At 44.1% G+C, this 13,939-nt stretch overlaps 1 protein-coding gene across 1 annotated transcript in view; it reads right to left on the bottom strand.

The window, feature by feature from the left end:
* LOC142755208 (ADP-ribosyl cyclase/cyclic ADP-ribose hydrolase 2-like) overlaps positions 1–13,939 on the bottom strand; it is a 106,501-nt gene that overhangs the window by 90,160 nt on the left and 2,402 nt on the right. The window contains exon 2 of the mRNA XM_075860479.1: positions 12,168–12,322. The gene's annotated coding sequence lies outside the window, so the exon portion shown is untranslated. The remainder of the gene's footprint in view (positions 1–12,167; positions 12,323–13,939) is intronic.

Raw genomic sequence — 13,939 nt, 5'->3', positions numbered from 1 at the left:
GCCATACAGCCCCCTTGTAGATATCTACTAAGGGGGCTGTATGGCGTTATCTACAGGGGGTCTGTATGGCGTTATCTACAGGGGGGCTGTATGGCGTTATCTACAGGGGGGGCTTTATGGCGTTATCTACAGGGGGGCTGTATGGCTTTCTCTACAGGTGGGGCAGTATGGCGTTCTCTATAGGGGCGGCTGTATGGCGTTCTCTACAGGGGGGCTGTATGTCGTTCTCTACAGGGCGGGCTGTATGGCGTTATCTACAGGGGGATGTATGGCGTTATCTACAGGGGGGTTGTATGGCGTTATCTACAGGGGGATGTATGGCGTTATCTACAGGGGGGCTGTAAAAAAGGCACTATCTTCAAGGGGGGGTTGTGTGACACCCAGGGGAGGGGGGGGCCCAGTCAAAAGTTTGCTAAGGGGCCCAGTCTTTCCTAGTTACGCCCCTGGGGAGGCCAGATTGTCTGACTGACTGCTGGGGGCTCTATAGGGGGTGGGTCTGAGCGACAAACTGCTGCGCTCTTTATGGGAGGGATATCCCCCCCTCACAGAGACATCAGAGTCAGACACATAGAGCCCCCAGCAGTCAGTCAGACAATCTGACCTCACCTTGCAATATAATACCCCCCCATACAGCCCTCAGTAGTTATTTCACTACAAGGGGAGGGGTGTCTGACTACTTAAAGGGGTTTTCCCATGAGGGACATTTATGACATATCCACAGGATATGCAATAAATTTCAGATAGATGCGGGTCCCACCTCTGGGACCCGCACCTATGTCTAGAATGGGGCCCCCTAAACCCTGTTCTACCATTTTCTGCTCTCGCTGCCTCCCGGCCACTTCCTGACTTCATGGTCGGGAGTTACGAAAACGGTGTAGCTCGCAGAAGCGCTCAGGTGACCGCTGTGCCGCTTCATTTCTGATCTGCTTTTCTCGGAAAGCCCAGCAAGCGGTTTACGGACGTACACTATTCCGAGCAATGCCGATCAAAAACGAAGCGGCGCAGCTTTCAATCGAGCGCTTATGCCGCTTCACTTTAGCGATCGTGTGGGTTTCAGCGTTCGGACCCCCCGCCCATGAAAAATTTTGACATATCACTATGACGTCAAAAGTTTTTTAAAGGTTTAGTTACACTTTAAAGAGAGGTGTTACAATTTTTTATTATTTTTTCTTCTTTAATAAAACAGTGTATCAGTGCATTTGGTGCAACTTTCTAAATACTTTTTATTAAAAATGATTTTTACTTTTTGTGATACAGCTGCTTAGTATCCTATATACAGAGCAGCTGTATCTAGTGCTAAAACCTGTATCCGTCAGGTCAGTGGCACTAGGGGGATTGAATTGTGTGTGATGGGGAAGGAGGGGGCCCAAGTTGTGTCAACAGCCCATGGTACACTTAATCCACCACTGGTATTAGTGCCTGTCCGTGTAAAATGGACAGGCATCTGCTAGGCCATGCCTCCGGCAGGCATTACTAGGCATAACTAGTGGCAGACCTGGGGGCCTTTATTAGGCCCCCCGGCTGTCATAGAAACCACCGACACCCTGTGATCTTACGCAGGGTGTCGGTGGGGTGAGAGAGGGAGCTCCCTTCTCTCTCCACTTAGATGCGGCTTTCGCTATTGAGCGCCGCATCTTAGGGGTTAAACCGCAGAGATCGATACTGATATCAATCTCGCCCATTAGAGCAGGGCTCAGCAACCCCCCTCTCAGCAACCCTTGGTAGCTGAGAACAGGGAGATTTAACGGCTCCGTGCTCCATTTATTTATTCTGGGGCAGTGCCGTAAAAGGGCTATTGCATCTGAATAAAGCCCGTTTGTGGCCGCCGTAAAAACACTAATGGGCGGTCACTAACGGGTTAAAGAAAATTAATTTGTATTTGCACTGCCGCATTTCAAGAGCCATAAGTTTGGAATTTTTACGTTGAAGTAGCCATATGTGGGCTTGTTTTTTGCGGGACGAGGTGTAGTTTCTATTGGCACTATTTTGAGGTACATGGGACTTATTGATAACTTTTATTATATTTTGGAGCAGATAGAAAAAAGCAATTCCGCCGTTATTTTTTTGCGTTTTTTTGTACAGCGTTCATCATGCGGTTTAAATTACGTGCTAACTTTATTGTTTGGGTCGTTACGATCACGGTGAGACATTATGTGTATTGTTTTTTTTAGCGTTTGCTAAATAAAACCACTTTGATGGAAAAAATGGTTTCATTTTATTTTTATTTCATTTTTTATTTTTTTCATAAACTTTATTTAACTGTATTTCTTTTTTTGTAATTATTTCTGTCAAACCACTTAAACAATGTTGTCACAATTGACAGCAGCATTTAAGGAGTTAAGAGCGCAGGATCAGATGTTTCTCCGGTCCTGGACGTTGCAGTTTCTGTGCTCACGCAATCACCATCACTTACATGAACGTCGGAATGTGGGAAGGGGACCCTTCCCGTGACGTGCACGTATGTGATAATGCGGGAAGGGGTTATAGGGTTTGTCCCAGAATCGACAATTATCACATATCCACAGGTAATTGATAATTGTCTAATCGCTGAGGGCCCTACCGATCGTGAGAACAGCAGTGAGGAGGAGCTTGAATGGGGAGGCGTTCGAGTATGTGCTCACAGCTCCATTCAGTCTATGGGAATGATGGAAACAGCTGAGCGCTGTACTCGGCTGTTTCCATCATTTCCATAGACCTTGAATGGAGCGGCATCCAGGTAAAAGGGACATTGATTTCCATAATGTAATTCTCATGTATTTCACTGTATAAAATACTTTGATTTCTGGACGTATTGTGACAACTGTACATCCTTCCTGTTCTGTAATTTATTTTTTATTTCTGAGAATAAAGAGGTGGATTGCTGATTGGGAACGTGACCAGTGTCCTCCCTCAATAAAGGAATGTGTTATGGTATCTGCTACCACCACTAATAATCCCGTGCAGAATGAACTAATCTCTTTCTCTAATTGTAGCAACTACGGAAGGATGTCATGTTCCCGACCTTCTGTCTGCAAAAACAGATCATCAAGAATTTCAGAGGTAAATACTATGATAAGGTTTCAGCTCATAAACACTTTATTAAAGCTAAAAGCCAAAGTTATAGGTAAAGTGATTAGTGAGATCTCGACACAACGTTTTATCACAAGTGGACGTACACTCTCACATCTATTTTAAGTCTATTTCATATGGATTTCTGTCAAAAAAAGGGCCGGACAAGGCCGAGACAAGGGGTAGCAAAGGTAGTCGACCGCCTAGAGAGCCACCTTACTATAAGTGAGGGTGTGTACAAGTTTATTAAATAAAAAAAAGTCTTGCATTTCTTAATTTTCTAATCAATGAGCACCACCATCAGTGATGGAAGTGCTCAATGTAGAGAAGGGCCCAGGGAGCAGTTGGCATAATTTACTGCACCTTGGTTCACTGCTGCTCCCAGTGCCACACTGGGTTTCTGACCTCATTCAACATCAGGACCTAGTGTTAGACGGTGCACGCAACGTCCTGATGCTGGACGAATCAGGACACAGCAGCAGTAGCGCCCGAAGCACATACGTCTCTAGAGCTCTGCAGTGTCAGGACCCAATGCGGTGGCAGGTCGGCATCCCTAACAAAAAAGGGACAATGAGAGGTGAGTCAATTTTTGAGGTCTGAATTTAGGGGTCTGGGGTCTGAATTTTTGGGTCTGGCGCTCTATATATAAGCTGGACTCGTGTGTGGGAAAGGGGGATACACCTAATTTACTAATATACTCTTATTAGCTCTTCTGTTTATTGACACTGCAAAGCCATGCCAACTGGTTAGTCAAGTCTTCTCTGACATCACCGCCGCTCACGTCCATAAGATGGGTGCAGCTGACCCAACCTGATTGTCAAAAATCTCACGCAACCTCAATGGAAACACTGCACATGTGCTAGTTTCTTGGATGCTTCAGTACACTTTGTGTTTTGTGGGGGTTTGTGTTATTATAGAGGGTAAGGATAGTATGTGAAGCAATGAACCAAAGTCAGAGGTGTACGGTGAATCTCCTGGGTCCAAATACAAAGTCTTTAACAGGGCCCCCACCTATCATGTGCCATTTATAATACTGATGTCTTCTTATGTGGCAGAGGGGCTTTGTAGCCCCCTCAGACTCCAGGGCCCGATGCGTGTGCTACCTCTCTGGGGACGGCTAGTTATTGACTACTAACTCCGCACCCTCTATAGCTACAACCCAGGCAAGATATGTATGAGCGCAATTTGCCTTAGCTTCCTAGGGCACCAAAATACCTTGTCTAGGCCCTGGTGCCGGATCAGTCAGTTATATTGAAATATTTTTGTATTGTAATGTACAGTATATGTAAACTATATATCGTATATATATGCGCCCTGAGGTGCAGGGCTGTGAGAGCTATGTATGATCATGCTTTCTATAGCTCTTCTCCATACATAACATACTATTCCCTCTGTACACCTCCAGCCAAAAAATTAAAACTGGCCATTGTCCCATAATCAATCTATGTAATAAGTGGGTGAAGGATTTTTCTACAAAGTTCAGCTATTTTTTCTTCAAAACCATGAAGTGTGTGTTAAACTTGATATTACATATAGCTGCAGTCCCCTTCTGCTTACTGCACTGCTTACTGCGCTACCTTTCTGCCAACTACTCTATCCCTCTGCTTACTGCACTACCCTTCTGTTTACTGCACTACTCTTCTTACTGCACTACCCCTCTGCTTCCTACTCTTCCCCTCTGCTTCCTACTCTTCCCCTCTGCTTCCTATTCTTCCCCTCTGCTTCCTACTCTTCCCCTCTGCTTCCTGCTCTTCCCCTCTGCTTACTACTCTACCCCTCTGCTTACTACTCTACCCCTCTGCTTCCTACTCTTCCCCTCTGCTTACTACTCTACCTCTCTCCTTACTACTCTTCCTCTCTCCTTACTACTCTACCTCTCTCCTTACTACTCTACCCCTCTGCTTACTAATCTACCCCTCTGCTTACTACTCTACCTCTCTCCTCACTACTCTACCCCGCTCCTCACTACTCTACCCCTCTGCTTACTACTCTACCCCTCAGCATACTACTCTACCTCTCTCCTTCCTACTCTACCCCTCTGCTTCCTACTCTTCCCCTCTGCTTACTACTCTACCCCTCTGCTTACTACTCTACCTCTCTCCTTACTACTCTTCCTCTCTCCTTACTACTCTACCTCTCTCCTTACTACTCTACCCCTCTGCTTACTAATCTACCCCTCTGCTTACTACTCTACCTCTCTCCTCACTACTCTACCCCGCTCCTCACTACTCTACCCCTCTGCTTACTACTCTACCCCTCAGCATACTACTCTACCCCTCTGCTTACTACCCTACCCCTCAGCATGCTACTCTACCTCTCTCCTTACTACTCTAACCCTCTGCTTACTACTCTACCCCTCAGCATACTCCTATAACCCTCTTCTTACTACTCTACCCCTCTGCTTATTACGCTACCCCTCTACTTACTACTCTACCTCTCTACTTACTACTCTACCCCTCTGCTTATTACTATACCCCTCTGCTTATTACTCTACCATTCTGCTTACTACTCTACCCCTCTACTTACTACTCTACACCTCTGCTTATTACTCTATCCCTCTGCTTATTACTCTACCCTTCAGCATACTACTCTAACCCTCAGCATACTACTCTAACCCTCAGCATACTACTCTAACCCTCTGCTTATTACTCTACCCCTCTGCTTACTGCACTACCCTTCGGCTTACATTACACTCCTTCTGCTTACTATTTTGAGATCTCTCCAAACCCTGGTTCTCCCTTTTCTACTGCTTAGTTCAACCTCTTACATGCCACACATAGAAACCCTGCTAATCTTAATAACATTCGTTATATGTCTTCTCCTATCTCTTTTAACTGTGCGCTCTGGAACTCTCAGCAATCATAGACAGTCTACAGTCCTCATTGTTCCCATCTCTTCCCTCACCTTTCCCAATCTGGCTGCCGAATATTACAATAACACTCTCAAAAATGCTTTGAATGAAGCAGCCCCCCTAACCTCCGAACCTCCCAACACAGACAGCGACAACCTTGGGACACCCCTCAATCGCTCTTTTTTTCAGCAGTGCTCGAGATGCGCCAAACGCCTCTAGAGAAAATTGTTTATGTCAGCAGATTTCCTCCAATACAAATTCATGCTCAAAACTTACAACTCTGCCCTCCACCATACCAAGCAAGCCTAATTCACCTCTCTTATCCCACACTATCTAATAATCCAAAACGTCTCTTTGATACGTTTCATTTCCTCGTTAGTCCTAAAGTGCAGCCGCTGATCACAGATCTCAGTGCTGAACATCTGGCCGCTTATTTTAAAGTAAAAAATTTACAACATCCGGCATGATATTGTCTCCCAGTCCCCTAGTAACATCGATCCCCTTCCCTCCCGCAGTCCCACTTTTTCACTTTCAGCATTTGACCCAATAACATAAGAAGAAGTCTCTAAGCTCTTCCCTTCTTCTCATCCTACTACCTGCTCTAGTGATTTTATTCCCTCACACCTCATCCAGTCTCCCTCCGAAGCGGTAACTAGTCACCTCACTAATATATTTAATGTCTTTCTTTCTTCTGGAATTTTTCCCTTGCTTTTGAAGAAAGCTGTTATAACTCCATTACGGAAAAACATTTCTCCACCCGTCCTGCGCAGCAAACTACCGACCTATTTCTAATCTCTTCTTTATCTCTAAACTCCTGGAACGCTTGGTCTACTCTCGCCTTATCCGCTACCTCTCTGCTAACTTTACTCTTGACCCCTTACAATCTGGCTTCCACACTCTACACTCCACAGAAACTGCCCTTACTAAAGTGTCAAATGATCCGACAGCTAAATCTAACGGCAACTACTGTCACAATCTGTGGGTATGTGGACTTACTGGGCCATACCGCCGTAGCGGGATAGCAGCTGGCCAAATAGTGTACCAAGTCAATGTATATATAGTCTAAGCACAAGGGTACCTGTAGTAGTTCAGACAGTACTGATGGTTAGGCTCAGATGGGACCTTGGCAGCAGACCAGTCGTGGTGTAACACAGCCGGCGTGACCGGTGGCACAACACGACTCCAACTTTCTAAGGCACATGAACAAAGGTAGCACGGGATACAGGATACAGGTACGGGAACACTGGGAACAGGATGAAACTAAGGGACAATTTGCAAGACTAACACGGGTAAACACAACAACGCTCAGGCAAGGAGTAAAGGGGCAGGGCCCTTCATATAGTCCAGGGAATCATGGGCTAATTGATTATTATTTTCATGCACGCACGCTCATGCCCGGCCTACGGGACACAGCAGAACAGAGCGGAAGTGTGCGCTGCTGGCGTCCCCTAGTGAGGAGATGCGTGTCAGCGCTCACAGATCCATGGCTGCGGCCGTCGGGGCGGGGGGGGGGGGGTTGAGCAATCCCGACAGTCCACGGCCGTGGACGCTACAACTACTCACTACTGATTCTTCTGGATCTTTCTACAGCCTATGACATTGTAGACCACCAACTCCTACTCAATATGATCAACTCTATTGGCCTTAAAGACAATGCTCTCTTCTGGTTTTCTTCCTATCTTTCTGACCGCTCGTTCAATGTGTCATTTGCTGGTTCTACGTCTTCTCTTGCCCTTGTTATTGGGGGTTCCTCAGGCATCAGTCCTAGGCCCGCTCCTCTGTCCTCTCTACACAGTTCATATTGGAAAAACCATCAGCATATTTGGCTTCCAGTACCATCTCCACGCTTCTACGCTGATGACACCCAATAATATGCCTCTTCCGATGACATCACCCTTGCTCTAATACAAAACAAAGTTAGAGGTCCAGCAAATTAAAAAATCCTGGGGAGAGAACGCCTACGCATTTCAAACTTTTCAGTTCTTAATCATAGCTACTCTCTAGTGTATAGAGTCTGCTTTTATGTACCAGAGAGTAGCTATGATTAATAACACAAAAGTTTGAAACACGTAGGCGTTCTCTTTCCGGGATTTTTTAATTTCTTGTTTTAATTAATAAACAGTTTTGTATTTTTGCTTATCATATCGTGTGCTGAACCTCTAACTTTGTTCCTTGGATTTCTACCTACTCCCGACGTAGCTCTCTTGCCCGTGCACTGATCAATCATGGAATGTGGCGTCCTTACTTCAAATCAGTGGTGAGCGGACCAATTTTTCTAGTATATTTTCTCATACAAAACATCAGTGATTGTCTATCCGCTGTCTCTAACATCATGTCCTCTCTCTATCTGAAACTGGATCTTTTCTAAAACGGAGCTCCTTGTGTCTCCACCATCTACTAACCTACCTAAACCTGATATCTCCATCTCAGTGTGTGGTACTACCATAACTCCTAGGCAACACGCCTGCCGTTTTAGGATTATTTTTTACTCAGATCTTTCCTTTACTTCACACATCCAATCACTTACATGCTCCTGTCGCTTTCACCTCAAAAACATCTCCAAAATCCACCCTTTTCTTACTGTGGAAAAACTCTCATTGTTGCTCTGATTCACTCTCGTCTTGACTACTGTAACTCATTATTAGTCGGTCTTCCACTCACTAAACTCTCCCCTCTCCAATCTATCCTTAATTCCGCAGCCAGGCTCATCTTTCTCACCAACCGCTACACCAACACCTCTACCCTGTGCCAGTCACTACACCAATGCCCCTACCCTGTGCCAGTCACTCCACTGGTTGCACATTCCCTTCAGAATAAAATTCAAACTTTATACTCTCCCCCACAAAGCTCTCCACAGTGCTGCACCTCCTTCCTCATCTCTGTCTACCACCCTATCCGTGCTGTACGTTCTGCCAATGACCTTAGATTAACATCCTCCATAATCCAAACCTCCCACTCCCATCTCCAAGACTTCTCTTGTGCTGCACCAGTCCTCTAGAATGTGCTTCCCTAGACAATCAGATTAATTCCCAACATCTATAGTTCTAAATGTGCCCTGAAAACACATCTTTTTAGACAGGCCTATAACATTCCCTAATCTAACTCCTTTCTCTGGCCCCACTATTACATTAGCCATCAGAACCTGACCCCTTCATTCAGCAGTATCCCCTACACACCTTGTACCCTAATACACTTTATCTCTGTCATACACAGATACTGGCTGGTGACCGGCTCATGCAGCTTTATGTGTACTATCTCATGTGTATAAAAGATGGCTGGACCATTGTTTTATACAAGCACTTATTTACATTTTGTGTCTCCCTTATTTCCTCATAGATTGTAAGCTCTTGTGAACAGGGTCCTCACTCCTCTTGTATGAATTGTTAATTGGTTTTGTGACTATGTAATGTCTGATATTGTCTGTACAATGTACCACCTGAATTGTAAAGTGCTGCGGAATATGTTGGTGCTATATAAATAAAGATTATTATAATTATTATTTTGTATAGAAAGATTTTAATAGTTTGTACGTGTATAGAGAAAGACAAGCAGAACAAATACCAATTATGCAACATTATACCGAAGATGATGGCGTAATAGAAAATAGCACGCGCCCTGTTGGGGCTGTATTCCTTAAACCTAGGCCCTAATCCAGGAATTTCCGAACGAGCGTCACCCACATCCTGAAGAATGTGACATCCACCCTTTCCGTAAGCACTCTCGTCTGGCACTAGCTGAACATATTTTTTCCGTCTCCTAGCCGTTTTCGTAATATCTTGACAAGCAATTTTAGAATTCATTTTGTATCAGTTAAGAAACTCATCTTAATTTTATTATCTGGAATTAAGACTAAAGATAATAAACTTGGTTTGGATAATGAAATCACTTTTTTTTTTCTTTTACCAGCAAAAGCAACAAATGTCGGAAGAGGCAGCGGTTCAACTGAGGTTAATCCCCAGGAATGCCGCTAATCCTATCATTTGTTCTGAAGCTACACTTGGGATATCACCCATCTATGAGGGGGCTGCTTTTGCAGGATGTATAACCATGGCTGCCACTAAATTGTCCAAATATAAGAGATTCCAGTAATATAACAGCCAAGACGAGAAACTACCTGCTTGTAACCATCGTTCTAACAATTACATGGATGAAAGCAACAGACTTGCTGTTGTACTAAGATTCAGGGAGGATTTTCGATGTGTTTTTTACCTTTGAAAATGCCTAAATTGGCATGTTAGTTCTTGTTCAGCTGTATTCATCTAGATAAAATTATTTGGCGGGCATTACCAATGATCATGAAGGGGAATTAAGGTGTAAAAATTTAATTGCAGCAGGGAGCGTCTACAAATGACTGACAAAGCCGCAACCTGCAATCTAAGGCTGGGTTCACACGACCATGTTACGTCCGTAATGGACGGAACGTATTTCGGCCTCAAGTCCCGGACCGAACACACTGCAGGGAGCCGGGCTCCTAGCATCATAGTTATGTACGACGCTAGGAGTCCCTGCCTCTCCATGGAACTGCTGTCCCGTACTGAAAACATGATTACAGTACGGGACAGTTGTCCGGCAGCGAGGCAGGGACTCTTAGCATCGTACATAACTATGATGCTAGGAGCCCGGCTCCCTGCACTGAGTTCGGTCCGGGACTTCCGGCCGAAATACGTTCCGTCCATTACGGACGTAACATGGTTGTGTGAATCCAGCCTTAGGATCCTTTGAGTCTACGTAGGAGAAGTTGGCAGCATGAATGATATAATTTGGAATGTGCCTCAAAATCATGGTAAAATAGTAATTACAAATAAAAAAAACAACCTATAGGTTCAGACACATAACTGCGTGCATTGATCTAGGCCCTGATGAGAATCAGCATCATACAGCCTAAAATAAAAACCCCTGTGGTGCCCCAAAATCATTATTTAAAGAGAATCCGTCAGCTCTTCTGACATGTCTTAGTCAATACTTGTGTACCCCATAAAATAAGAATGCTACAGAACCTTTTCTTAGAACTCTGCTTTTTAGCATTCCTCTATTACTCCTCGAGAAAATGTATGAATAAATTGACAACTGTGCATTACCACTCCCCTTGTCAATAGGGTGTGGGGACACACTGTCAAACAACGTCATCTCTAATTGGACAGTGACAGAGTGTATAACGATAGACCCTATTGGCAAGGTGAATGGTAACACCCAGTTGTTTGTTTATTCATGTATTTCCAGGATGAATAACAGAGGAACTTCACAATGCAGTGGTCTAAGAAAAGATACTGCATAATTGTTATATCATGGGGAATACAAATATTTATTAAAATAGATGTGTCAGGAGTGGTGACAAGAACACTAAACATACAAAATGCACAATAAAATAAAACAAATCCCAGAACTTCCTACTCTATTATCCTTTTTTCCCTTCTGTCTGTTTCCCAGGAGATCAGCCATAATGGGGATAATTTCTCTGTCACCCAGTCACCAAGAGTCTCTTAGTCTCCTTCTCTTGGACCGCTATAGCAGTCAGTTACATTTAGAGACCCATCTATTTCCATCCCACATAATGTGTGAAACATGAGCTATTGATACTAGCTCATGTTTCACACATTATGTGGGATGGAAATAGATGGGTCTGCCAAATTTTAATTTTTTTTAATCAGGAATATGTCAGCAGACCAGAAGAATTGCCTAATGTTATAGCCTGTAAAGCTACAAGGTTTTATTTATTTATTTTCTTCAAACAAGTCGATAAACGAGAAATGCTGGGGAATGTAATATATATTGATATCAGAGAGAAACATCAAAGTAACCATATTTATTTTTGAAAATTTCCCTGGGGCGGCCACATTAAGGACACTTACCTCCTTCCTATATTGCCTGTATAGACAGTGCAGTAGGGTGTGTGTGTGTGCTCTACGGCAGCTGAAATGAATGGGAGTTAATTGTCAGGAAAGTGTCCATAGGATAATACAGTTTCCAGGAAGTGATGAAGTACGGCCCAGGGAGTGGCAGAATACTGCTGTATCTAAGCCTTCAGCAGTACAATAGAGCTGTCACCTGTCATTAAACACCCTCCCCCTCAAATGATAATGCAATGACTGCTGACCCTGTCAACAATTGTAAAAGACAAAGATGCTCTCAACATTCAATCAATATGCATTATCTCTATGCCCGATCCTGATGTCAGACGCCACCACACTTGGCCGCAACAAATCTCAAATAAACATTGTCAGGCTCCGTTTTAGGATGCGTTCATGCAGTAAATGAAACAACTACTCACAATTTTCATAGAGCGTCTGGATAAATAGCTTCTTTTATTTTAAGTCCATGAACTTATCCAGATGCCAAAATCTCTCATATCACAGCCCCTTGATGTTTCGGGGAGCGACACCCTCTTCCTCTCCTGACGTTTTCTCAGCAAAGCTGATATGTAAGCTGTAGGTATCAGAGAATGGCAGCTTATTGTGTGCGTCCCCCTGTGACTAGTGAGAAAACTAGAATATTTAACATTAAAGTCAATGGTTCTGTCGGCTGCTGGTGGTGTCTGTCGTGCAACGGAAACGGCGATTTCTGCATTTCTGATGTTCTGTTCCTCTCATGGAGCAGAAAACAGAAAGCCGAACACTAGTGTGAACCTAACCATACAGTAGCTCATTATGATCAATATACAGCAGTGGGAATCTGGGGATGCAGTTTTTACAGAACTGATTAATTGCTCCACAGGCCTTTCTATTGTTGCAACAATCTCTGGTTTAGGCTTCGTTCACATCTGCGTTATGGTCCTGTTCTGACGTTCCGTCGGAGCTTCCCGTCAAAACGGGACCCTGACTGAAACAAACAGAAACCATAGGTTTCCGTTTGCATCACCACTGATTTCAATGGTGACGTATCCGGTGCCAATGGTTTCCGTTTGTCTCAGCTGTGCAAGGGTTCCGTTGTTTTGACGAAATCAATACTGTGGCGGAATTCATTCCGTCAAAACTACGGAACCCGTGCACAACTGAGACAAACGGAAATCATTCGCATCGGATCCATCACAATTGAAATTAATGGTGATGCAAACGGAAACCTGTGGTTTCCGTTTGTTTCAGTCAGGGTCCTGTTTTGACAGGAAGCTCCGACGGAACGTCACAATGGGACCCTGACGCATCGGGACCTATGAGCCCGTACTCCGATACATCAGCTTTCCGGAAAAAGCCGAACAGACACGAAGCGGCTGAGCACTCACATGAACACTTCAGCTGCTTCGTTCTAGCGATTGGTGGGGGGTCTCAGTGCTCGGACCCCCACCAATCCAAACTTCTGACATGTCACTATGATATGTCAGAAGTTTGTCAAACGTTTAGCTGCACTTTAAGGGTGAAACCCAAAGTTGGTGCTTGAGGATCAGCGTCCCACATGGTTTTAATATTAAAGGCGCATAATCTTTTTATCTGTGTGAGTATATGGAATGAAAATTTCATTTTAACAAATATTATGTTCCTTCTCTAATCTAGACTTTATTTTTATAATATCTAAAAATCATTTGATTGCTTCTATATTACACAGGGTATGTTCACACGGCCCATTTTCGGCTGTTTTTCGTGCTGTAAACGCCCAAAAATCGGAAGCAGAACGCCTCCAAACATCTGCCCATTGATTGCAATGGAAAAAATGGCGTTCTGTTCCGCTAGGCTGTTTTATTACGCGGCCGTTTTGAAAAAAACGGCCGCGAAAAAGAAGTGCAAGTCACTTCTTGGGACGTTTTTGGAGCCATTTTTCATAGACTCTAAAACAGCTCCATATTTTCAGACGTTTTTGAGTTTGTGTGTGAACATACCCTAATACAGCAGCAGCAGAGCGGATGAGATTTGAGCAAATCTCATCCACATGCTGTGTAAAACCCCCGCTGAAAAACCGTTCATAAATTTACCTGTGATACGGTTTTTAGGTCCGTAGCATGTCAATTTATGTTGCGGAATCGCTGGTTTTCATTTGCGGGTTTTCCCCATTAAATTTAATGGGGCGGTAAAAGGAGCAGCAAATAGCAATGTTGCACTTTTTGCGGCAGAA

This window comes from Rhinoderma darwinii, chromosome 1 (genome assembly GCF_050947455.1).
Source record: "Rhinoderma darwinii isolate aRhiDar2 chromosome 1, aRhiDar2.hap1, whole genome shotgun sequence".
Lineage (NCBI taxonomy): Eukaryota > Metazoa > Chordata > Amphibia > Anura > Rhinodermatidae > Rhinoderma > Rhinoderma darwinii.
The sequence above is the reverse complement of the archived record's forward strand: the minus strand, read 5'-3'. Positions and strand labels throughout refer to the sequence as shown.